Raw genomic sequence first — 24,814 nt, 5'->3', positions numbered from 1 at the left:
GAAGGGAACATGCTTATATGATAATAACACTATTAGATTCCTTATTTTATGCTCTTTCCAAATTTTATTGTCAATTTTCTGACAATGCATCCCAACTCTCTCCCCAAGTGATTAGACAACATTTAAATGAAAATTTAAATGATTTCCATGTATCACATGTCATTCTGGATCTTCTTCTTCTATTTCACAGCAGGCGGGCTTTTCAGTCGATACTATTTAGCCCTTTTCCTTTTGCTTCACTCTGTGGCCTACAGAGCTACTGGCTTGGTTGTCTCTTATTTGTTAGATATTCTCAGATATCTTTCAGTACGTCTTTCGACTCAAGGAGTTCAAATATAAGGTGATAGATGTTGATTTCTATGCTCTGTGTGCAGGTATAGTTCGCTAGGCTCTTGGCTGATAGTGAGATTTTGTGGTGTTTGAAGCAATTTAACAGTTTACAAAGCAAGGTATGTTGTGCAGACGTCAGCATATTACATTCAAATAGGCAGTGGTCAATTGTTTCATTATTCATATTACAATACCTGCAGAGAAGGGACAGGGGAACTGAACCACTTGAATTAGGAAACTGGTACGAGAATGCAAGAAAATTTAGTCCATTTGTTCCAGAACGAATTCTATGATATAATTTAGAAAAATATTTATTGGGAAAGGGGGAAAGGATAGGATTATTTTTATTAAACATAGTATCTGATAGTCTCCATCGATAAATATATCTAATGGGGATTGCTCTCCCACTTGGCTGATTGATATTTAAAGCATTTTTTGCTATTTCACCAACCTGATGATTACCACTTATACCAGAGTGACTAGGAATATACTGAAGATAAGTTCTTATGCCACTTGAAGCAAGATTATCTATAATATTAAGACAATGATAAGTGTCAATATTCAACTTATACTGAGGAGCTGAAGACATCAACTCAAGGCTTGATAAAGAGTCGGAAAAAACTATAATTTTTATTAGAATTGCAATCAGAGGTTGGTTTTCCATAAGGTGTTCTAATGTCATGGTTATGGCATTTAACTCTGCAGACATTATAGATACATTAGTCTACAATCTCTCACCCATTCCAATGTTCAGGTGAGGAAGGAAAGCACCACTTACTACCTTCTCATTCAATTTGGACCCATCAACAAAGATTTGGAAATGGTTTTTATAAGTAATTGTATTAAGTTCGGCAAATTTTTTCTGGACAAAAGCGATGGGGGTTAAATCTTTAGTCCACTTTGAGAAATCAGTATTTATTATGGGGATTGAACAATTCCATGGAGGGGATTGGGGGAAAGAAGGAGCAATAGACTTTGCGGGTACAGGGAACTTCTTCTGAATATTGGCATACTCATCTGCAATGCCTCTATACATGGCTGGATTTCTTAACCAATTATGTAGAGTGTGTGAGCTATTTGACTCAATTGTTGTAAGATGTTTTATCAAGAGAAAATTACGTCTCTCCCTTATTGTTGTTAATCCACTCTCTATAAGCAGAAACTTGGTGCTTGTGGGTTTCCTAAGACCAAATATGAGACGTATTATATCATTTTGTATTGCTTCAATTTTTTGCATCTGGGTCTTTGCACATGCACCATAAACGATGAGCCCATAGTCAATATGGGGTCTTATATGTGATTTATAAAACTGGAGTAAGGTTTTCTCCTTACAGCCCCAGGGTGTGGAAAGAAGTCTTTTTAGTATACTTGTTTTTCTAAAGCATTTTTTATTGTGTTTGAAATATGGAGATTGAAATTAAGTTTTTGGTCAAGCATGAGACCTAGGTAGTTAATATGATTATCTTCTGGAATAGATGTTCCATTTAGAGTTAGTCTTGCATTAACATGGTTTCGCTTTCGGTGAAATTGGATTATTTTTGACTTTGTACGTGCAATGGGTAAATCTGAATGTTGAGAAAATTTTTCAAATTGAAAAAGTGACTTATGCAGCTTTGACTGTGCAATCTCAAAGGTGTTGCCAGATGACCATAGTACCAGATCATCAGTATATTGTAGATTCGTTTGGGGGAGGTTCATGTCCCAGAGATATAGGGCAAAGAGGAGGCAGCTGAGGACTGCTCCCTGAGGAAGGCCTTTGGTTATTGTCTTTTGGGGTGATGAGGCTGAACCTACACAAACAACGAAACTTCGCAGTTCTATGAACGATTTTATAAAGGATACTAGCTTGGGGGGTAGTCCAAGGTTTGCAAGTTTGTTTAAAAGGATTTGGTGGTTCACACTGTCATATGCCCCTTCAAAATCTAAGAAAGCTGTCACTAGGACATTATTTTTTTTAGAATTATACATTTACTTTATTTGTTAATAAGGTAAAAGCATCTGTTGAGGCATGGTATTTCCTGAAACACGTTTGAATATGACTGATACCATAATTTTTTTCAACAGACCAAAAGAGTTGATGATATACCATTTTCTCGATTATAATCCCGGCTGCATGAGTAATCAGTATAGGCCTATAATACTCAGAGTTATTTTTGGGTTTATTTTTCTTTAGCATTGGTAGGAGGGATGAACATTTCCAGATATTGGGGAACGTAGATGAAGCCAAAGCATGATTATAACAATTTAGAAGTTCCTGTTTGTATGAAGGGATGAGATTCTTTATCCATGTAGGATGTATATTGTCATAGCTGCCGCAAGTCTTGGCCCTAATATGATGTAGTGCAGTATTCATTTCCTGGATTAAAAATGGACTGGTTATATACTCGGATGCTGGGCGAGGTTGGTAACTAGGGTTCATAGGAATTGTGGATGTTTTGCTGCAATTGTTTGATGTTAGCTTATTAACAAAAAGAGTGGCAAATAGCTTAGCTTTTTCATTATCATTGTCATAATGGGTATTATGATTTATAAGCTCATACAGGAGTGGGTTGGGGGAAGTCTTTTTCCCATAGATGTGGCTTATAACTTTATGTATAATTGGCTCATGTGTTTCTCTGGAGAGATTATTTGCAAAATTATTCCAGTAGTTACATTTGGCATTTATTATAGTCCTTTTTAGATTAGATTATGCTTGTAGTTTTTTCAAATATGTAGTAGGTAATGGCTTTTTTTGGGAATGTTCTCCTAGCTGCCTTTTTTGTTCTCCATTTATTTTGGCACTCATTTGTCCACCATGCTTTGGGAATGTGTTTAGGGAATATTTTCCTGGGTGTTGTCATGGGGATAGCCTGATTAGCTGTATTTATTAGTAAAGATGCCAAGATTTCAGCTTGTGTGTCAATTGTTGCGTTTGAAATGCATGAATGTTGGGTGAAACTTGTAATTTCATCATTTAGCTTATTTTGGAACATAGGCCAATTTGCTTTAGTGTTGATATATTTGGAGGTATGTGATAGAGTTTCAGCAGGTTCATTTAGAGAGCAAACTATGGCAAAGTGGTCAGTACATGTGGACTATGGCAAAGTGGACTATCAATTTTATTTATATAAATTTTATACAAAATATTTAATGACACAATTTGTAGGTCAATTGTAGAGAAACTGCCACTTTTGGGGTTGAAATATGTATTCAGGTTTGGAGGGGTAGCAACAGCTAAATCAATATTATTTGAAGTTATACGCTCAATGAACTTACCAGCTTTATTTGCTGGTTTATTTCCCCACAAAAGGCTGTGGGCATTAAAGTCTCCACAAATAATTATGTTTTTCAACATATTATGAATATTTATATAACTGAAGAAATCTATGGCATCAGTAGTTTGGCCATTAGGGTTATAAAAGCTTATTATGTAAGTTTTTGTATATTTCAGCCAAACACTGATGCCAATTACATCAACATCATTTACACAATCTGGGAAGTTGATGCCAACGAATTTTAGATTATTATTAATTTTTAAGGCTACTCCACTTCCTTTTTTCTCAGATGATCTATTCTTTCCCAGGATAGTTTATCCTAGAGCCTAAATTTATTGATTTTGGTTTAAATGAGTTTCCTGGAGGCAAGCATTTTCAATGAAATTATTATTCATAAAAAATATTAGTTCATTTAGCTTAGTTTCTGAAAATGATCTTACGTTCCATTGAAGTATTGGTATGCGCTGTTTAGTTAACTTAATTTTTATATGACTTTGTATCAATGTTCAGATTAGTTAATAAAAAAGTAATATCTTTTTTGCTTGAATGAGCATATGATTAGAGGTGTAGATATTTGCAAACTCGACAATGATTTTGTTTTCTGTTGTTGTTGTATATTCACGGTCTGAACTGCATTGCAGTTTAGAATGAAAAAGCATATACTTGGGGTTTGCATGTTTGGTTGTGCATCCAGCTTAAAGGATGGTGTTTTGTAAGGGGTACTTGATGCATTGGGAGTGTTTGAGTTGGGAGTTTTGTTTGATTTCAATATAGGTTATATTTGGTGCGAGTGGGCAGCATGTGCTTCCATAGCTGCAAAAGGGTATGGAATGGCCTTCTCTGTTGCTATTTGGAGTGTTAGTGGTCTTTTCTTATATGCAGGGCATTATGATTTATTGGTGGATTCATGTGGGCCTTTACAATTGATACATGTAGGCTGAGTGTTGTTGCAAGTCTCTTTAGGATGGGAGGCTTTACAATTACTACAGGCTAGGAGAATTTCATTGCATTTACTTGTTGTGTGTCCCAGCTTCAGACACTTCTGACACTGGATAGGCTTTGGCTTGTATTCCTTGTGCAGTTTGATTTGCCCAAATAGGAATAACTTTTCTGGGATATTAATTTTTTCCTTCAGTGTAAATAAGAAAGATCTACTTGTTTTTAATCCATTAGAGTTGGGTTTACCCAGTTGAGTGACATCTTCTACAGGGATTGTGTTACCAGCCCTATCTGAGAGCCTTCTTTTAATTCCTGAATTGGTATTTCTAGGGGAGCATTATATACTACTATTTTTGTTGGGGATTGTTTTAGGTTCCATTTAGATGAATTAATTGGGGTATTCAGAAAAGATTTTAGATTAAGTATTATATCTACTGATTTCTGATCTTGGACAGCTATTAGCAAAGATCCATCACGGTGAATGTTAAGAGAAAACATTGATTTTAACATTTTGAAAATTGCAACCCTTATTGTAGTAATCCTTGTTATTTCAAAGGGGGTATTAGGAGTAATTTCGAGGTAAATGCCTAAGTTTTGGGAAGGAGAAACTTGGACAGGGGGAGGGAAAATACTTTTGAGTGGGGACGTTTTTTTCCATTTTTGGAGCTCCTAGAAAGGACCTCTTGAAAGCCATTATCATCTATGGTGACATTAGCTCCAACACTGATCATTATCCCAATCTCAGAATTTGAGCTTTAAGGTGTGCTTTGTGATAGAGAGCTTGACCAGCCAAGATGAGGCAAAAATGGATCAATTTCATTAGTATTTAGGGTGGGATCCGGAGGGACTTTTTTTAGGGGGAGTTCTTTGCATTGCCTATTGGAATAAGCTTTCATCTAAGCTGGAAAGGATAATAGTATGATACAAGACCGTCTGTACTCTACTGTGGAGAAAACTTCACCATCCACAAAAGAAACACCACAGTATGGCCCTGAGGTGGATTTTGAGCACGATTGGTTCGGTACAACTACTGATAAATCGAGACAATAATTCACAAGAAATTTATTTTTAAATTTCTTAAAGTGTTTCTTCGAGCAGATAGAGTGTTGACTCTTCTGTGGATCACTTTGGAAGGGGTTCGAAATATTCTACTTCTTGGAATAAAGAATAGATTTGACTTGCAACAAAGCATGATGGCAGAAATTTCCTTTCAAGAAATGCTTGACAGCAAATATCTCAAAATTAAGATGGTTCAATATCTGTATTTTTCTTGCACCTGACGGTACTTTAGGTTAGCATAAGAGCTCTAGATACTGGCTGTCTAGGGAATATAATATATATATATAATATATATATATAATTTGAGGCAGCTATGGTCAGGAATGAAGGGTCATTTTTAGCATGTAATGCTCAAAGTTTAGTTTTGGATGTTCCCTTGGAATTCTTATACCTAGCATGTAATGCTCAAAGTTTAGTTTTGGCTGTTCCCTTGGAATTCTTATACCTAGCATGTAATGCTCAAAGTTTAGTTTTGGTTGTTCCCTTGGAATTCTTAGACCATTATAATCAGTTAGACATTCTAATTTCTCAAAGCACAACTTTTTTGAACTGGAAACTTTTTGTTAAAGACTGCTCTTTTAGGAAACAAAGGCCTAAAATGTTATCCCTCATAATTCTAAGTAAAATTGGACAATTACTTCCTGATGTGATTAAAACTTGTCAAAGCCTGTGTTTACTGGTTGTTTTAATGCACCAGCTGCATACTGTATTAACCAGACTTGAATATGCTAACTGTAGTTGTGTAGTCCTGATTACTTTTTCCATTTATCTGTGTTTTGCTAGTAAAACTATATCAAACATAAGGTACAAGAAGTCTTTGTTGCTTTTACACATTCTGTTTATAAATCATGTTGAAAACATAAGTTCAAACCTAATTCTTAAGTCACTTACATCAGAAGAGACCCAGAACAACCTGCAAAAATGCACGTAGTGGCACCTACATGAAGACATACATTTGGTGAAAGCTACTTCATCCACTTTGAATTTATATCTATCTGTATGGAAAGTAATCTAGCTCTCTTAAGAGGAGTGTCCTCTCTGTTGTCTTGAGAGAAACCTGTTGCAAAATCTTTTCATCTCCTTAGAGATTATCTCTCTTCATAGGGGAGCCTCCTCTGTTTAAAGGAGGCTCCAGTATTAGAAACCTATACTCAAACTAATACAAAAACTACTACCGTACTGTATGTGATTCTGCCAAAGTCATGCAAGTAACACAAAGCCTGAATACACTGACTCTTCTTTAAAATTAGCGATTTTATAATTTATTGAAGACAAGATGAAAGATATTGGCTTGGTTATCCTTCACGTAACAGTTTAAAATGTGCTTTACAAATAAAACACATCAATTGCTTTATTTGCTTCTGTCAAGCACCTTTTCTCAGTTGGAAGCTCCATTTAAGCATACAGGACAAATAAACTAAAAGATAATAGAATTGAAAAATAACTGATGTAGAACGTGAACAAGCATATTGGATTAAGAATTAAACAGATTGTTGTGGATTTAATATTCATCTTTCTTGGTTTTGTACAATGTTTCTATCAGTATAGCGTAGCCTAAATAAAACTCATGTGCTTGCCCTACTGAACATTCTTTCTATATTATCACTTACATGATTTAGTTATGATGTATTTGGGTATTTAAATACAGAATACATGTAAAGCCATGTATTTGAAAATAATATTTGAATACATTTAAGATCAAGTATTTTGTACTTGTATTTTGATATTTTTTAAAGTATTTTACCCATCCCTACCAATAGTTCCATAAATAACCCTAATAATATATTTCTCAATCAAACCTCTTCACATGTTCTTTTTTAAAATGAGGGGTATAAGCCTAGACTTGGGGCTGTTGAGAAGGAAACATGTTCAGAAAAAAATCCTAACTTAATGATATGCATAATAATTGTAGTAAAAATATTGTAAATGTAATACTACTAGGGTAAAGGCACTAATGATTTAACAGTGTTGCTTTGAATCCATTGTTGAAATTTTCCTTCAAAACAGGATAACTCTGCTTAGTCAGGACTTGGAACACCATCTCTTGAAGCCATTATTATATTTTAACAACGCAAAATGTGGACACAACCACGTTTCGGTGTTTTTTATGAAATAAGTATTTTTTAAAGTTTAGTTTTAATGATTAGATGCTCAATTTTTCCATGATCTGAGGAACTGCCGCTTGGCCTCACGCTATGTTCATATTTTTAAGCATTCGAATTGGTTGATCACAACACCCCAATTCATTTATCACTGAATAAATTTGAAGTATACCCTCTCTTAGTAAATTTTATTCTTGTTTTCTTTCAAATAGATCCCAAGTTGTAAAATACAAAATATTCTCTCTGAGCCTCTCCCTAATTAGCGTAGAATTCCTATCCCACCCAATCCAGCCCAAAATACTAATGAAACTTGTTAAACTCCTTGGTGTCACAAACTTTCAATAATCTTAAGTAGGACATGCATATTTCAAAAATCCTAGACTTTCCAGACAAAGGATAATCAAAACTAAAATTTTTAAAGTAGACTAAACTGGTAGATTAACTTCGAAATGGCCAAATGTTAACAACACTTTAGCTGTGAACAACAAAGAAATCTTTGCTGGACTGTTAAAGCTGAGAGAAAGTGGGCGTTTCCAGATAGTTTTTATAAGGAGACCTGTGTCACACTATTATATCACACATCACATTGTAGAGACCTAAGTCACGAAATTACAGTCCATATGATTATCCAATTTCGTCCCTATGCTTGAGGCAATTTTGTCAGTTTTTTGCTTCCACTATCTGAATGGTGTTTTATACATTTACACATTTAAAAAGGTTACAGAGAAACGAAAAAATAAAGCAAAACGAACAGGTATGTTGAATCCACCAGGATCTGCCCACAAGCATTCCGCAAGTATACATCGAAAACAGGTAACTTTTTTGTTCTGTCGAATTTGTGGGTGAAAACGCTCTAATTTAAGAAAATCGGAGTTTTGTACCCTTTTCTGATAAATCTGCAAACTTCTGATCAAACGGTTAGATTCGCAGATATTTTTCCTACATTCTGAAACCCTTTTCAAACCAAAAGTCTTTCAATTAAGCCTTCTGGAGTATAAAGAGTGTTTTTTTTTTTTTTTACAAAAACTGTCGAATCATCGGTATTTTTACCCTATACTTTACCCCCCCCCCCACCCCTCAATGTGTAATATACAGCCCAAATTATACATTTCGTATGTGTTTTTCCATTTCTTGATTTCAAAACAGTCAAGTTACATGGGTTGAAACAAGAGTGATGCATGGGAAATATATAATTTCGGCTATATATTTGCACATTAGGGGGGGGGGGAGGGGAAGTAAACTACAGTATACTAAAGTCAAAATGTATTAACTTCAAATAAAATTTCATCAGGAACATCCACCCCCAAAAAAAATCAGGAACTATAAAGTTATTATGAGAAAACCAAAGAAAAGAGAGCAGAGTAGAGAAACGCCATTGAAAAAATCGTTTTAGCATTTTTTTTTTTTTTTAGTTGCCATAGCTGGCCAATGCCTGTCTGTCAATAGGATTTGACTATCCTAATGTCACCACCTACGGATCCTAAATAATAATACAAATTTGGCATGCTTTATAATGATGATTCTTTACAAAAAGAGGTCATTTTGGAAAACTATTTAGGGTACACACTAATGCAAGAATTTTAAATTTCTTCTGAAAAACCCCTTTCCAGTTTTCCACAAACATTTTTTCTATATTAAATTAAGGAGGAGAAAGCCCCCACCCTCATATAAAGAATAATTTATGTTTAAATAAATTTTAAAGCTACTCCTTACTTTTGATTGAAAATGCTAGTTTTTCAAGTTTTATTTCTGATCATTTTCCAAATCATGTCCAGACACAACCAAGATATAATGTGGGGTATTGACCCCTTAAACCCCTAGTTTATTGCTGTTAAAATGCATAGGCCTATATCAATACTTATAAATTAAATAGTACCACCCAACTTTTTCAGTTTTTCTGCATAAGAATTCAAATTTTGTATTGCAATTTTAATTTTGAACAAAATTTGAATATACTTGAAAATTTCTTGATGATTACCATCTTGGTTCAATATGTCCTTATTAATATCTCTACTGCAGAATCCTGGATGGATGAAGGTATTACTGTTCATATGAATGGAATTTTGGGCGACTTATGGTCTTCTATTGGCTGAAGCCATTGCAACCACTACATTAGGATTCTTTGATCATAAAATATGTTATACACATATGTTTAAATACATCGAAATATTTCATATAAATAGAAATATTACCATTCAAAGTTGCTAAAAAAAGTTCCTAGTAGCATTTGCCCCCAACCCCCAAAGAAATTTTCTGGCAGGGCTCATGATGGCCCACCTTGCCTTTTCTAAATCTGTGCTGGTAGACATTGGAATGTGATATTTTATACTATATGGAGAAATATTTTAATTAATTCCTACTCCCCCTACCCCTTTCTACATTTATTTGAAGGCTCATGGAAAATCAGCAGTCTGGGCATTGAAAAGTGCTCTTTTAAACATCTGCCCCCATCCCCGCCCACACAATGACTCCTTCCTCTTCATGATAGCTACTATACAATTACAAATCCCCAAATTTAATTTCACAAAAAATAAAATGAATCAACTTGGTTAAATCCAGTACTTCCAACATGTGCCATTAATTCCTCTGTAACTGTGAAGCATAAAATAAAGTTTTTTAGCACTTTTAAATTGATTATAAATTGGTGCTCTTTGTGGCAAAGTTGCAGTTTGGTACTGTAAAAAGGCAGAAAACAACACTTTCCCATGGCCCAATCCTCACGGTCACCTAAAAAGGAACTTTTATTTTATGTTTGAATAGGCTCTCTTTCAGTTTTCTATGACCTTTGGTTTAGTACCAAAAAATAAATAAAAAAAATAAAAAGCAAATAAACATGCTTCCACAATCTTTCTTCTGGAAAAAGAATGTTAAATTCCATATTTTGCAGATTGGAGCTTGAAACCTCTCAGGTAGGGTTTTATGATATGACGAATCTAATAAAGCAAGTTTTTTTTTATATATCAGGCAGATTTTCCCAAATTTGAAGCTTTTGGTTGGTAACAATAAACTGAATGAATGACATATATTTAGACTCACCATAAAAAGCCAGTTCTGTTGATATATTAACTGTCATCAAACTTATGCTTTTAGTTTTTGTGAATATTAGCCAGAGTTGCTCCTTACTTACAGTTTGTTACAAAAAACTATTTGATAAGGTTCTCTACTCATTTTCAATTCTACTTGAATGTGTTTATTTTATTCAGTTGAATTGGAATATAAAAAGAAAGAGGGTCAATTTTACAGCTGGAGTGTTAGTTTAAACTTAGCTTTTCTTTCATTATTCTCTAATTTTTTACATGTCTGAAGATACAAGGGATTTCAAAATTCATTATTGTTCTACATGTTGTTGTTTTTATTACAGAGATTTATTTTACATAGCCATTATAAAATCAAAATGTGGTATCTAATCAGGCTGGGTGAATTTTGAGACCCTTAGAAATGTAAAGATATTGGCTAAACCCTGCTTTAGGGGCTTTTAAGATCTTGGAAATTTGTTGATCTAGGACAGGTAAATGAAACTTCCCGGAATGAAATAAAAGCCTAAAAATCCCCTTGGAAGCTATTTTTAAGTTCATATATCTACTCCTTCTTAAACCAGTTCTAAGGCTTACAAAAACATGGTTGCAGCAGTAGCTGCAACCCAGTAGAGAGCAAACCACAGCCTATAGTAACTAAAAGTTAAAAAACACGTTTTAAAAAAAACTGCGTAGTGAAAAAAAATCGCCACTTGACACTGATTCAGGAATAGTAACTATTATTTCGGTTTGTCTTAGAAGTAAAAGTTGATTGCAAAATGAAATTTATGGTGATTTAAAAAAAAGCCTAAAACCCCTCGAAAATGGCGTCAGATCAAAATGAAAAGTGTACCACTAGAATCACAATGGTTAAAAACCATGTAAAGGGAAATTACAGTCCCCCACCTTGAACAACAAGGAAAATCGCTTTTTTGCATGGGTAGCACTGATCTGTCTCCTGTTTTTTTTGTCTTGTTTTTTTTTTTTTTTTTCCAGGCCTAGCAGGTTACCCGAACATCCTAGACAGATTCTTAATTGCCCATTCAAAAGCTATTTCTCATACTTACGTGCTTTTTATAAACTTCGCCATCTGCAAGTGCCATATGGCACTAAAATGGCACTTTTTGTGCCATTTCTTAAGGGGTTGCGCGAGCGGCCTACTAGAACATTGTTGACAGATTTTTTATAGTTCATATAAAATATATTGCTCATATCTATGTTCTTCCAATAAATTCTGCCATCTGCAAGTTCCAAATGGCACTAAAAACGGCACTTTGTGTTGTGTCTCATGTGGAAAAGCTGGGACTAGTGGGCTAGCAGAACTTTTAAGAGTGATGATTAATGGCTCATTTGAAAGCTATTCTTCATATCTGCGATCTTTTTATCAATTCTACCATCTGTAAGTATAAAACAGATACCATTTTAATACTTATGTTCCAAAACCCTTAACTGGAGGTTTAAAAGAACCCCTCCTGTACATTCCCCCTACCAGCCCCCCTAATAAGTAAGTTTCGTAAATTGTCTGCTCACCAGTACGCTACTACAACATTACCAGGCTACCGCACCATCATAGATGGATGTTTAATGGCTCAATTAAAAGCTATTACTTTTATTTACTAGTTTTTTTTTTTTTTTTACAAATTCTATCTCTATTAGATTTCACAGATTTCAATGTTAACTAGTTTCTTAGGAGAATTTGCGATGAACTCTTTGTCATAAACTGAAGCAGTAGCTGCAACCTAGTAAAGAGCATACCACAGCCCATAGTAACTAAAAGTTAAAAAACGTTAAAGCAGTCTTTTTTTTCTTTTTTCCAGGCCTAGCGGGTTACCAGAACATCATAGACAGATGATTCAGAGCTCATTCAAAAGCTTTTTCTCATATATACATGGTTTTTATAAACTTCACCAGATTCAAGAGCCATATGGCATGAAAAATGGTACTTTTTATGCCATTTCTCAAGGGGTGGGGCTAGCGGGCTACCAGAACATCATAGATGGATTTTTAATAGCTGATATAAAAGATATTACTCATATCTATGTTCTTCCTATAAATTTCACCATTTGAAAGTTTCAAATGGCACTTCTGGTGCCCTGTCTCAATAGGAAAAGCTGGGGCTACCAGAACTTTTTAGAGTGATGTTTAATGGCTCATTTCAAAACTATTGATCATACCTACATGCTTTTTATCAGTTCTACCATCTATAAGTGAAATAGAGGACATTAAAACAACACTTTTAGTGTCATTTCTCAAGTACAAAATCTTGGAAGTATAAAAAGGTATCACTGTAATATATATGGTCCAAAACCCTTAGCTGGAGGTTTGCAAGAACACCTACCATATGTTCCTCCTACAGGCCCCCTGAATAAGCTCTGTAATTAAAGTCCTACAAACACCAATATATTAAATTAGATTATTAGAGGTGTGGTTCATGTTAGTATAGCATTGGACTTCAAATTAGATTATCTTGTGTTCAATTCCAGCCTTTTTTTTTGTTTTTTTAAATCATGGTTTTGTCCCTTCTTATAATTACTTTTCAGATAATCCACTATTTTTGCAAATGTTTTGCACTAATTTTTTAAAGCATATCCCAGAAAGGCTCATTTAAAGCTATTACTCATATCTACATGCTTTTTATCCATTCTACCAGCTTTGGACAAACTCCTTTTTGTGGTCATTTCATTGGAAAAGGCACATTTTTCATTTGACAAAAAAAAATGGGGAAATAACCAAAAGTGCAATTTATGGAAATATGCTATCAAGTCAAATTTATAAAAAGTAATTAGGTATAAAAATAATTTTTTAAATGAGCCCTTAAACAGCTCTCTTTTATTACAGTAGCCTTCAAGTTTCTGCAAGTCAGTAGGCAATTTATAAAGCCCTGTCTTCATTATTACTTTTTCAATTAAAGTTGGCAAGGTAAAAACAGCTAATTGTTCATCAAAAAACAAAAATTCCTGAAAAACATGTAGGCCTATTGTTTTGTGAAGTATGGATAATAAACTTTTTGTTATAATCGGAAGTTTTTCATGGCTGTTAAAGTTGTCTGCAGTATTTTCTTGAGGTGCCTTGTCTCCCCTAGATTTGTGGTGATTAGAATTTATATTAAAAGATAAGTTTTCAACTGAAAGTAAGGAGCCAAATTAAAACTTAAAATTAACAGAAATTATTCTGTATAAATAAAAAAGATAATGACAGCATTGCATTTACATTGAAGTTTAATAAAAAAAAAAACAAGTAACAATTAATTTTAAAAAAAAGTTTTTCTGATGGAAGTAAAGAGCAAAGTTGAAACTTAAAATGAAAAAAAAAGTTATTTATTCACGTTCTAATTAATATATAAATATACAATTATTAAAATTATAACAAATAATTATATTTTATAATTTTTATATTACTATGGAAAACTAGCGCTTTACTTAAAACAATATACAACGTAGAAGTTCTGGCACAGTAAAAGCAAACCAATTAAGGACACTATTTACAGAATAGAAATAAACCATTTTAGGATTGTTGTTTATTTCTTCTTTTTTTTATTTAATTTGGTATAACTTCTGCAAAATGGAACAGTTCAATGACTGGCTCTTGTTTTGGTTCCAAAAAGGACATGTTGTGATTAGTTTGTAGACAAGTTCAAAGTAAAGCCATCTTGATAGTTTTAGGACTATAGACTAGCTTTAAAATTTGTATCATAGCTTTAAATTTTCTGTTGTATAGAGAGAAATAGCCAGATTTCCAGAGTTCAAATTATGTCTTGTTCTTTCAAATCTCCTTCCTCCTAACCTAACCTGAGTGTAAAACAGGTTTGATTTGCTCTGGTGGTGTGAGATGGTTTGGTGTCTCTGTTCTATCAAAATCTCCTTCCTCTATCCCTATCCCCAAAGGTAAATCCTGTTTGCACAGCCTCATACTGTTGTCAGTGTGAACCATTCACAAGTTTGCCTAACCAGAACCATGACTGCAAACAGTACTTCAAGGTGACATTGAGAAATAGCCCCCACCCTGAAATTTCAGCCCAGTAAACAACATAGTATTTGCACTGGTTCTGATTGACAGATAATTCTACTAGGTTTCGTTTGTTTTGGTGGGCTTTTTTGGAAGGCTGAAAATACTCTTCCTATCCAACTTATCTATTATTGGCTGCCTCTCAATAGTAGTATAATGTTTGTAGGCATGAATATATAATGGTTTGGAGGTAATAGGCTTGATTTTGCTTATGCAGGATTTCAATTCTTGTTGAAAGAAGAACATCACCAAGTGTGGAAAACAATGTTAGGTCACAGATTGTCCCAGGATCACACAAAGCCCCCATTCCTACTGGAAGTCCCAGGGAATTCTTGCAGTCTGGTTCTAGGCCCTTTAGTAGGCTGTCTGGGTTGGCTTGCGTCGCTTTTCCTGAGGCTGTAATTATTTCAATATAATGTGAAAATTACAAGTTGGAATGTCACAAAAAAAAAAAAATCAGCAGGGGGCTATTGTATTGACGTTTTAACTGACAAATTCAGATGTTTAAAATTTGACTTTTTAGGAGTTTCATATCCCAGTGGCAGGACTATTACTTCCTGATGTGATTAAAACTTGTCAAAGCCTGTGTTTACTGGTTGTTTTAATGCACCAGCTGCATACTGTATTAACCAGACTTGAATATGCTAACTGTAGTTGTGTAGTCCTGATTACTTTTTCCATTTATCTGTGTTTTGCTAGTAAAACTATATCAAACATAAGGTACAAGAAGTCTTTGCTGCTTTTACACATTCTGTTTATATATCATGTTGATAACATAAGTTCAAACCTAATTTTAAAGTCATTTTCATCAGAAGAGACCCAGAACAACCTGCAAAAATGCATGTACTGGCACCTACATGAAGAGATACATTTGGTGAAAGCTACTTCATCCACTTTGAATTTATATCTATCTTTATGGAAAGTAATCTAGCTCTCTTAAGAAGAGAGTCCTCTCTGTTGTCTTGAGAGAAACCTGTTGCAATATCTTTTCATCTCCTTAGAGATTATCTCTCTTCATAGAGGAGCCTCCTCTGTTTAAAGGAGGCTCCAGTATTAGAAACCTATGCTAAAACTAATGCAAAAACTACTACTGTAATGTATGTGATTCTGCCAAAGTCATGCAAGTAACACAAAGCTGAATACACTGACGCTTTTTTAAAATTAGAGATTCTATAATTTATTGAAGACAAGAGGAAAGATTTTGGCTTGGTTCTCCTTCACGTAACAGTTTAAAAAGTGCTTTACAAATAAAACACATCAATTGCTTTATTTGCTTCTGTCAAGCACTTTTTCTCAGTTGGAAGCTCCATTTAAGCAAACATGACAAATAAATTAACAGATAATAGAATTGAAAAATAACTGATGTAGAAAGTGAACAAGCACATTGGATTAAGAATTAAACAGAGTGTTGTGGATTTTATATTTATCTTTCTTGGTTTGTACAATCTTTCTATCATAAGAGCATAGCCTAAATAAAACTCATGTGCTTGCCCTAGCCTACTAAACATCTTTCTGTATTATTATTTACATGTTTTAGTTCTGATGTATTTGGGTATCTAAATACAGAATACATGTAAAGCTATATATTTGAAAATACTATTTGAATACATATAAGACCAAGTATTTTGTAATTGTATTTTTATATTTTTTATAGTATTTTACACATCACTACCAATAGTTCAATAAATTACAATAATAATATATTTCTCAATCAAAAATCTTCATATGCCTTGGGTTCTTTTTGAAAATGAGGGGTATAAGCCTAGACTTGGGGCTGTTGAGAAGGAAACATATTCAGAAAACAATCCTAACTTAATGATATGCATAATAATTGTAGTAAAAATATTGTAAATGTAATACTACTAGGGTAAAGGCACCAATGATTTGACAGTGTAGTTTTGAAACCACTGTCAAAATTTTCCTTCAAAACAGGATAACTCTGATTATTAAGGACTTGGAACCCCATATCTTGAAGCCTTGTTTTTATTTTAAAAACGCAAAATGTGTACACGACCATGTTTCAGTGTTTTTTTTTTATGAAATAATTATTTTTTTAATTTTATTTTTAATGATTAGATTATAAATTTTTACATGATCTGATGAAAAGCCGCGTTGCCTAACGCAATGTTAATATTTTTAATCATTCAACTTGGTTAATCACAACACTCTAATTCATTTATCACATTTTAGGATTGTTGTTTATTTCTTATTTTTTTCATTTAATTTGGTATTACTTCTGCACAATGGCTGAGTTCAATGACTGGCTCTTGTTTTGGTTCCAAAAAGGACATGTTGTCATTAGTTTGACAAAAACAATAAGAATTCCAAATAGGGATAGGTCCTTTTATTAGAAAGTGAAACGAAAATAAAAAACAATCACTCAAAATATTTCGAAGACACAGTTGGGCAAAATAATCCGTCGAGATGATTATGACCAACTGTGTTATCGAAATATTTAGAGTCATTGTTTTATATTTTTGTTTCACTGTCTAATAAAAGGACCTATCCCTCTTTGGAATTCTTATTGTTTTTGTCATAGAAAAGGCAGTGTGGTCATGGAGAATAATTGTATTGTCATTAGTTTGTAGACAAGTTCAAAGTAAAGCCATCTTGATAGTATTAGGACTATAGACTAGCTTTAGAATTTGTATCATAGCTTTAAATTTTCTGTTGTATAGAGAGAAATAGCCAGATTTCCAGAGTTCATTTCAAGTAATACTAAAGCATATTTTTTTATAATTTAAGATTGTGCATTACTTACTATTGGTATTATAGCTGGCAAGACCAAATTGCTACCTGATAAATCAATCCAACATTTTGGTATGCTCTTCAATGACTTTGTGGCTATTAAAAAAAAAAATTAATTTTATGCTTATGTTTTAAAGATAATTTTAACTGTATACTGAAAATTAATGTCACATCTGGTGTAAGACTATGAAAAGCTTCATAGATTAATTTATTTCTGTCAGGCTACATACTCACTTTTTACTAGTTGCATTGATGTATATTAGATAGGCTGTGAAGTAATATTTTTTGTCTGTTTTAAGTTTCAACTTTGCTCTTTACTCCCCTTGGAAAAACTGTCTTTTTTAAATTGATAATAAACAAGAATAACTGTCTGTTACTTTGATGTTAAATCTTTCTGCAATCTCATTTTCAGTCTGATTTTCTTTAACTCTAAAGTACTCTCCCTTGTGAATTTTCTGCAGGTGCCCGGTGGTGGTAGGTACATTGTCAGAAAATTCATTATGGTGTTTTTTCTTAAAGAGCACAAAATAAAGAATTTAATGATACCATAATATCTCCTTCAGAAGAGTCATGTAACTGCACTTTTATATCTACCTTATGGTTTACTACTTTTATCTTTTGGGTGTTTATGGTAAACAAATTGAGAAGAAAACGGTACTTGCATGATATACCCTCTACCTAATATTATAATATGTTTTTCTGACACTAAATCCTGATTAAATATACAAAAGTAATATAAAAGTATAATACTGTATAACCAAATTTGGGGTATATATTGGCATATAAGGGGGGGAGGGATAAAGCAGATTGGGTATGCATGCATAATGTGTTTGGCACAAAAAAACCCCATAGTATTTCCTGTAGTAAGAATTTTTTTATAACTTCAAACTGGACAACGACTGGACAATCACCCCCAACCCTAGTGTGCCAATATACAGCCCAACTTATACATTTTCCATAAATTCTGTGACTTCCATTTGTCTCATCCTAAGTAGAAAGAAACTAATAAACAAAGGTTCTATAATGTACCAACAAATGAAAAACTTGAATGGTAGGGGGTTTATCATACAAGTACCAAGAAAAGATTCATTTTTTGTTAAAGTTAGGAATATACACAGTGAGCTATATATCACTCTCTTTGGGCAAGGGTAAAATTCCAGTTTAGCTACTCTTCACTATCTTAGAAGAGGTTAGGTTAGGTAAATGAAACTTTCAGCAATGAATCCAGGGTCAAAACTATACTCTGGGATTGTATTACCAAGACTATATGTTAACCCTCTTCTGATTTCTAAATATTAGAAATTTGCCTACTTAACAGATTGTCTAACTAATGAAATTTTGACAGAACAACACTTTAGCTTAATTTTCTGTTATCAGTTTTTTTTTTCTCTGGTTTCAAATCTTGAAATGTAATTCATGTTATTTGAGTATAATTTTAAGGCCTATCAAGGGTTTTTTTCTAATTTTTGGACATGCAATTGTAGATAAACTCAAAAATTAATATTGAGCTAAGTTTTGAAGCTGAAAACAATTATTTTGAACTTTATTTAAGAAGAAGATCTGCAAGGTTTCACTCTCATTACACATAAATTTTTAGGTCACTGCCCTCCAGAAGGAGGAGTGGAGGTAGTTGCTTCAAAATAACTTTGCAGGACATAGGCTACTTTAGTCTGTAGACCCATCCCTGAAAGCTTCATTTCCATAACCTAACCCCTTTCCAAAATAGAAATAGGGTAAAAATTTAGAATTGGTACTCATGATAAGGAGACATTAAGAAAACTATTCTTACTTTAAAATATGTATGATGATCCTAGTTAACATATTATCCCAGGGGAAAACCTTTATCCTCAAATCTGTCCTCTTTTTCCCAACTTAAAAGAAAAAAATTTGATTTTATCAATGATAGAAATACAATTCATAAAAATTTTTAAATTTAAAAATAAATTGTTCTTAGTGAAGCAATACAATTTGAGGAATGAAATAAGTAGGCTAGCCTAGGCTAACTGTTCATGATTATTTCAAAGTAGGTGTAGTCTTATACTTTATTAGGATGTACTTCAAATATGCATTTTCTTTAACCATCACAGTTTCTTATAGTGACTAAACATGCTTAGAGCTGTTCAATTTCCCAAGAGAACTATAGGACTGTTGGTAAATATCTACCAAATCATATTATTGAGTTAGGATTAAAGTGAATACACCATTCGATGCCTTTTCGGTCAATATCTATCAAATCATATTATTGAGTTAGGACTAAAGTGAATACACCATTTGATGCCTTTTTCCATGCTGATTACAAATATAATAAGTATTTCTATCGGAAATGATTTTCAGACCCTCCCCCTATATATGCCAATTCAGGGTTAGGTATAGCCTATATAGGGGGGGGGGGCTGAAATTCAGGTCAAGATATACCAAATCATATTATTGAGTTAGGAATAAAGTGAATACACCATTCGATGCCTTTTTTTATGCTGATTACGAATATAATAAGCATTTTTATCGGAAATGAATTCCAGCCCCCCCCCCTATATATGCCCATTCAGGGGTAGGTTTGGTTTAGCCGATATAGGGGGGGAGGGCTGAAATTCATTTTCGATAGAAATGCTTATAATATTCGTAATCAGCATAAAAAAAGGCATTGAATGGTGTATTCACTTTAGTCCTAACTCAATAATATGATTTGGTATATATTGACCGAAATTCATTTCCGATAGAAATGCTTATTATAGCCTATTCGTAATCAGCATAAAAAAAGGCATCGAATGGTGTATTCACTTTAGTCCTAGCTCAATAATATGATTTCGTAGATATTGACTGTTTTGACTAGGCTATGAATCAAACAATAGTCAAAAGAAAATAAGGCTAATAGGCAGCTTTCAGAGATAAAGAATAAAAATTTATACTCAAATTCTCCTTTTCTTGAAAGCTTAATACAGCAATAGGGAAATCCAACAAATGATTAACTTCTCGCTTCTCCAGATCGGAATCAAGACATTTAAAATTGTCAGACCTACAGCAATTTGAATTTATTTTTTTCAGCGCCATCTATCAAAAGACAAAAATGAAAACAACGGCTTTTAAACGCCTTCTATATTCGGTGTTTTGTAGATAAAACTTCGTGAAACATACAATAATACTAATTAAAATTTATGTTAATTTATTTGGAAACCTTCCATTTAAAATAAAGAATATTTATATTTAAAATTTAAGAAAATGATAAAACATTAAGGACAAAAATTAAAAACTTAAAAAAATACAACAACAGAAATACTAAGAAAGACACCAAAATAAAAAAAAAGACTTATTACCGAACGAATATAAACACAAACATTTACTTTCTAGTGCGATCATTATCTTTCCACTGCAAGATATGTCTCCAGTCGTGTGACAATTGAATCATTTACATTCACAATACTTGTTGAAACAACTTTACATGGATCAGTTACATTTTAACAAATTAACACAAACGAGTATCAGGTTCAAGGTGGGAGCCGAAGGAGATAGTTTGAGAAACGATAACGATATATCGATAAACGATATCAGCATCTAATTTATGTAATATAAGTGTAAAAAAAAAATCTCCAAAACTGCTCGACATATTATTTATGTTTCAAAACAATATATTTTAAAATATTACAAGAAATAATTTTCATTAGTATTAAAATTTGTTGAAAAAACCTTCAAAAATAAACACACAAAACTACGGAGTATGGAGAGAGGAGAAAAGGAAAAAAACACAATAAAGACTGCAAAAAAATATAACAGTGAGATAACGCAAAAGAAAATAAAACACTGCTTAAGAATGTCTGGCCAGTAATTTAAAGTCACATCTGTTTTATTACAATTTTTTGCTATCCTTCTGGTGACAGCAACCGTGAATTTCTCAGTAACGAGTGAATTTCTATACCAAAGAGGCAGATGAAGCAGATACTTAGCAAAACGAAAGAACATGGATCGGATTTTCCTCTTGTCAGTTTTAGTTAGGAGTTTCTAAAAGGTTGCGGTGTAGAGGACATGGAGAAGGGCAACAGCATTATAGAGACTTGCTAGAAGAGTCGGCTGAATCGAAGTCTACAAAATACAACGGAGGCGTAAACTGCTGAGATTCTACGTCTGATTTGTTCAAGAAGAAGTTTTCGGGTGTGTCGGATAGAAGAAGCAATAGACAGACAAAGATATATAAGGTGATCTACAGGTTGAACAAAGCTAAATCCAAGCGTGATGGAAGGGGAAAACGAATCAGTTTTCTAATTAAACAGGACAATATCAGATTTGAAGGATTTGAATTGAAGACCAAATTTCTGATGTTCCGCGTCAAGCATTCAAAACATTTTGCCGATGTATTGAAGCGTTCAATTAAGGTTTAGTATGTCGTCAATAAAGCACACCAAGGAGAGGTTTACAGAAGACAAAATCAGTGGAGGTGGGCACACATCTTGTGCTTCCAATACATAGTCATTAAAGAGATCGAGAGAGGTGACGGCTCCTTGACAGAGCCTTTTCTTCACTGGAATAAGTTGCAAAGATGTAGCTACAGTAAAAGGGCGGAATGATGTACACTGGACTTCAGATTTCTCTTTTTTAGAGATAGGAGTCAGATCTCCGATGTAAAAAGAAGAAGGGACAATACCCTGAGTGAAAATCATTTGCATAAGCAGAGATAGATGAGTCTTAAAAGTTTTCCCCCATATTTAACGTGAATCGCACTGACTTGGTCAATACCAGATAAACATTTCCATTTTAATTCTTGAATGGCATCTTCGACAGAACGGGTACTGGACAGACATGATCGCAGATGGGACCCTTCACGGCTTGAAATTATCACCCTACCCACACAAGACCGTAACCTGTAGAATTCAATAGTCTGCCAGATCTTGTCCCCAGAGAGAGCTACATAGCTTGTGTCCTGATCTAAGTACAAGTAAGTAAGTACTGACCAAAAAATCTTAATCGGGTTGAGTATCCTGAAAATGATCCAGAGCTACTTCATAAGATTGCTCTATGATAGGATCAGGACAGAAAACTCGGATTCATAATAAGCATTTAGCTTCTGCAATGTCAGCTGAGGACAGTGACGAAGAAGGAGATGCTGAGGAACAAACAAATTTAAATACCATATTTCGATATTGTTTTGCACGGGCAAAATAGCTTTTAATAACATCTCCACGTTGCTGAGCAAGAATTTTTGAAAACTTCCACTTTGTAGAGATTTGTATGTCATTCACATGTCCGGTAGTTGGACGCTCACACTCATTCTATATAGAAAACCAAAACTTTGCTTGACCACATGAAGTAAAAAGGTATTGATTTGTGAACCATCCAGTAAAAATTCCTTTGCGGTCTTGTTGCATGGGGACAGCTTGTTTTTCGGCAACGCGTAGGGCGTGGCATATTTCAGCACAATATAAATCAAGACAAATCAGGACCTCATTCTAACATAACTGGAGTGACTTTTGAAGGAGGTGAAATTTAAATGGAGGTGAAACGGAGGAGGTAATTTTACTTAGAATAGATTTAACCGACGATACCGCTGCGAGGAGGAATCACGGTCTAGGGGACTATTTTTAGAAACCGAAGATGGCACACCGATAGAGCAAGTTACAGGTAAGTGGTGAGACAGCTGATAATCAAGTATAACGTTAGCTGTATCGACGGTCAGATTTGAAGATACAGTAACGTGGTCCAAGTTAGAGGTTCGTGAATCCGTGTTAATGAACGTAAAATCGGAAGTTTTAACTAATTCACACAGCAAATCACTAAATAAACTCTTAGCTATAGTAATACGTGAAAGCACCTGAGAATCTGGTTCAGAAGAATTACAAGCGAAGTCTCATGCTATTGCACAAGGTTACCCTGGACGACGAACTTTTTCTTCACAAGACCCTAAATTTTCACACGATCAAGAAAATAATCACTCTGACTGATCGTTGGAGTAATTAGTGCATAGATACACTATAATATAAACACAGGAATCCACTCTCACGGGTGAGTCCTGATCATGTGGTTTGAACAAGCTCGAACAGAGAGCCGATTTAACGAAAGTAATAAGTCCACTGGAGGGTCTTCCTTTTTTATTCTGCTTTCTAGCAGGCAGGGACTACGACGTCATGCTATCAAGTATGAGTATCTTGACACAATATTTATTAACAAAACGTTCCTGGAGAAAAAGCACTTTAAAACCTGAGCTGAGGATTTGTAACAAAAGAAGTTTATTTGTAAACGTCTCGTTTATGTTCCATGATAGTAGAAATAGGGCCATGGGTTTAAGTTTTGTGACTTTTTGGTCACTTTACACTATAACACGTATGAACAATGATCTTGCAACAAATACAAAGGGCCCTTTTGTGGCATGGAGCATCAGGTGTTAATGTGTGGTCGACGGAGCCACACTTAGAACACAGTGCTCTGTTTTTGCAATTTGCGGAGAGGTGACCGATCACATGGCAATTGAAGCAGCGACGTGGTGGGAACACAACTCTTCAACCGGAAGGCGATGCTTTCAGAAACAGATCAAGGTCATTTCAAGACGGAAAATAAACTTTAAATGATCGGGACTTGCCACACTGTACTGTTTTAGTGCACTTTGGGATTAACTGTTTCAGCAAAAGTTCATCTAAATCTTCTGGCAGTTGCTTAATCGCCCCGACAAAAGCATACTCCTTGAGAAAAATGTTTAGTGAACCATCGCTCAAAATTTTCGACTATCTGGCCCGCGGTTTGCTTGAACTGAACCACAAACTTCCACTCGTCGTTAAAGAATCGTAACTTGGCTGTATCGTTCAGATTTGGGCACACCTTGATGATGAATTGATTTTTGTTCATTTGGGCCTTTTAAGTCTTTTAGAGGGTTCTTAAGTATCACAGAGGAGAGCGATGAGGGGAGTGCAGATTGAGGAGGCTGGGAATTGTCAGGTAGGCTGGTCGGGGAGCGGCTAGCATTCAATATAAATCCAAATAATTTTCTCGAAGGGTCTTTGTAAAACTTGATCGTGTTCAAAGTAATTAATAGCGCTCTTGACGATCAGATGAAGTTTTATCCCTTTGTAAGGAGGCCTTAATTTTGTGTAATTGGGTAACTCAATTTTAGTAAAGCTTGGAATTCCCTTTCACTTCAATAGATCAGAAATATAGCTACAATTTCAAATTAGCTTGAATTTGAAAATAACTTCACTTTGCGTAACTAGTCATAAATCTAGTAGTGACACTTCTTTGTCCAAGAATCAAACGACTTTTGAACCCGTGACAAATATTTGAAGACCTAATATAGACGAATTTTGGATATAAAACAAAAAGGAATGCAGGGCCTTGAAATACTGGAAAAAACTACCTTTTATCAAAAAGTTGTCGACTGGCTAAGAGA

General features: G+C 34.1%; 2 protein-coding genes across 2 annotated transcripts in view; one reads left to right on the top strand and one right to left on the bottom strand.

The window, feature by feature from the left end:
• LOC148942040 (uncharacterized) overlaps nt 1-20,421 on the bottom strand; it is a 118,700-nt gene extending 98,279 nt beyond the window's left edge. Inside the window, exon 1 of the mRNA XM_089103424.1 lies at nt 20,363-20,421. The gene's annotated coding sequence lies outside the window, so the exon portion shown is untranslated. The remainder of the gene's footprint in view (nt 1-20,362) is intronic.
• LOC148942039 (uncharacterized) overlaps nt 1-24,814 on the top strand; it is a 532,991-nt gene that overhangs the window by 452,837 nt on the left and 55,340 nt on the right. The gene's annotated exons all lie outside the window — the stretch shown is intronic.

Source organism: Artemia sp. Qi Xiang Cuo, chromosome 17 (genome assembly GCF_049724085.1).
Source record: "Artemia sp. Qi Xiang Cuo chromosome 17, ASM4972408v1, whole genome shotgun sequence".
Taxonomy (NCBI): Eukaryota; Metazoa; Arthropoda; class Branchiopoda; order Anostraca; family Artemiidae; genus Artemia; species Artemia sp. Qi Xiang Cuo.
This window is presented reverse-complemented; position numbering and strand designations above follow the sequence as displayed.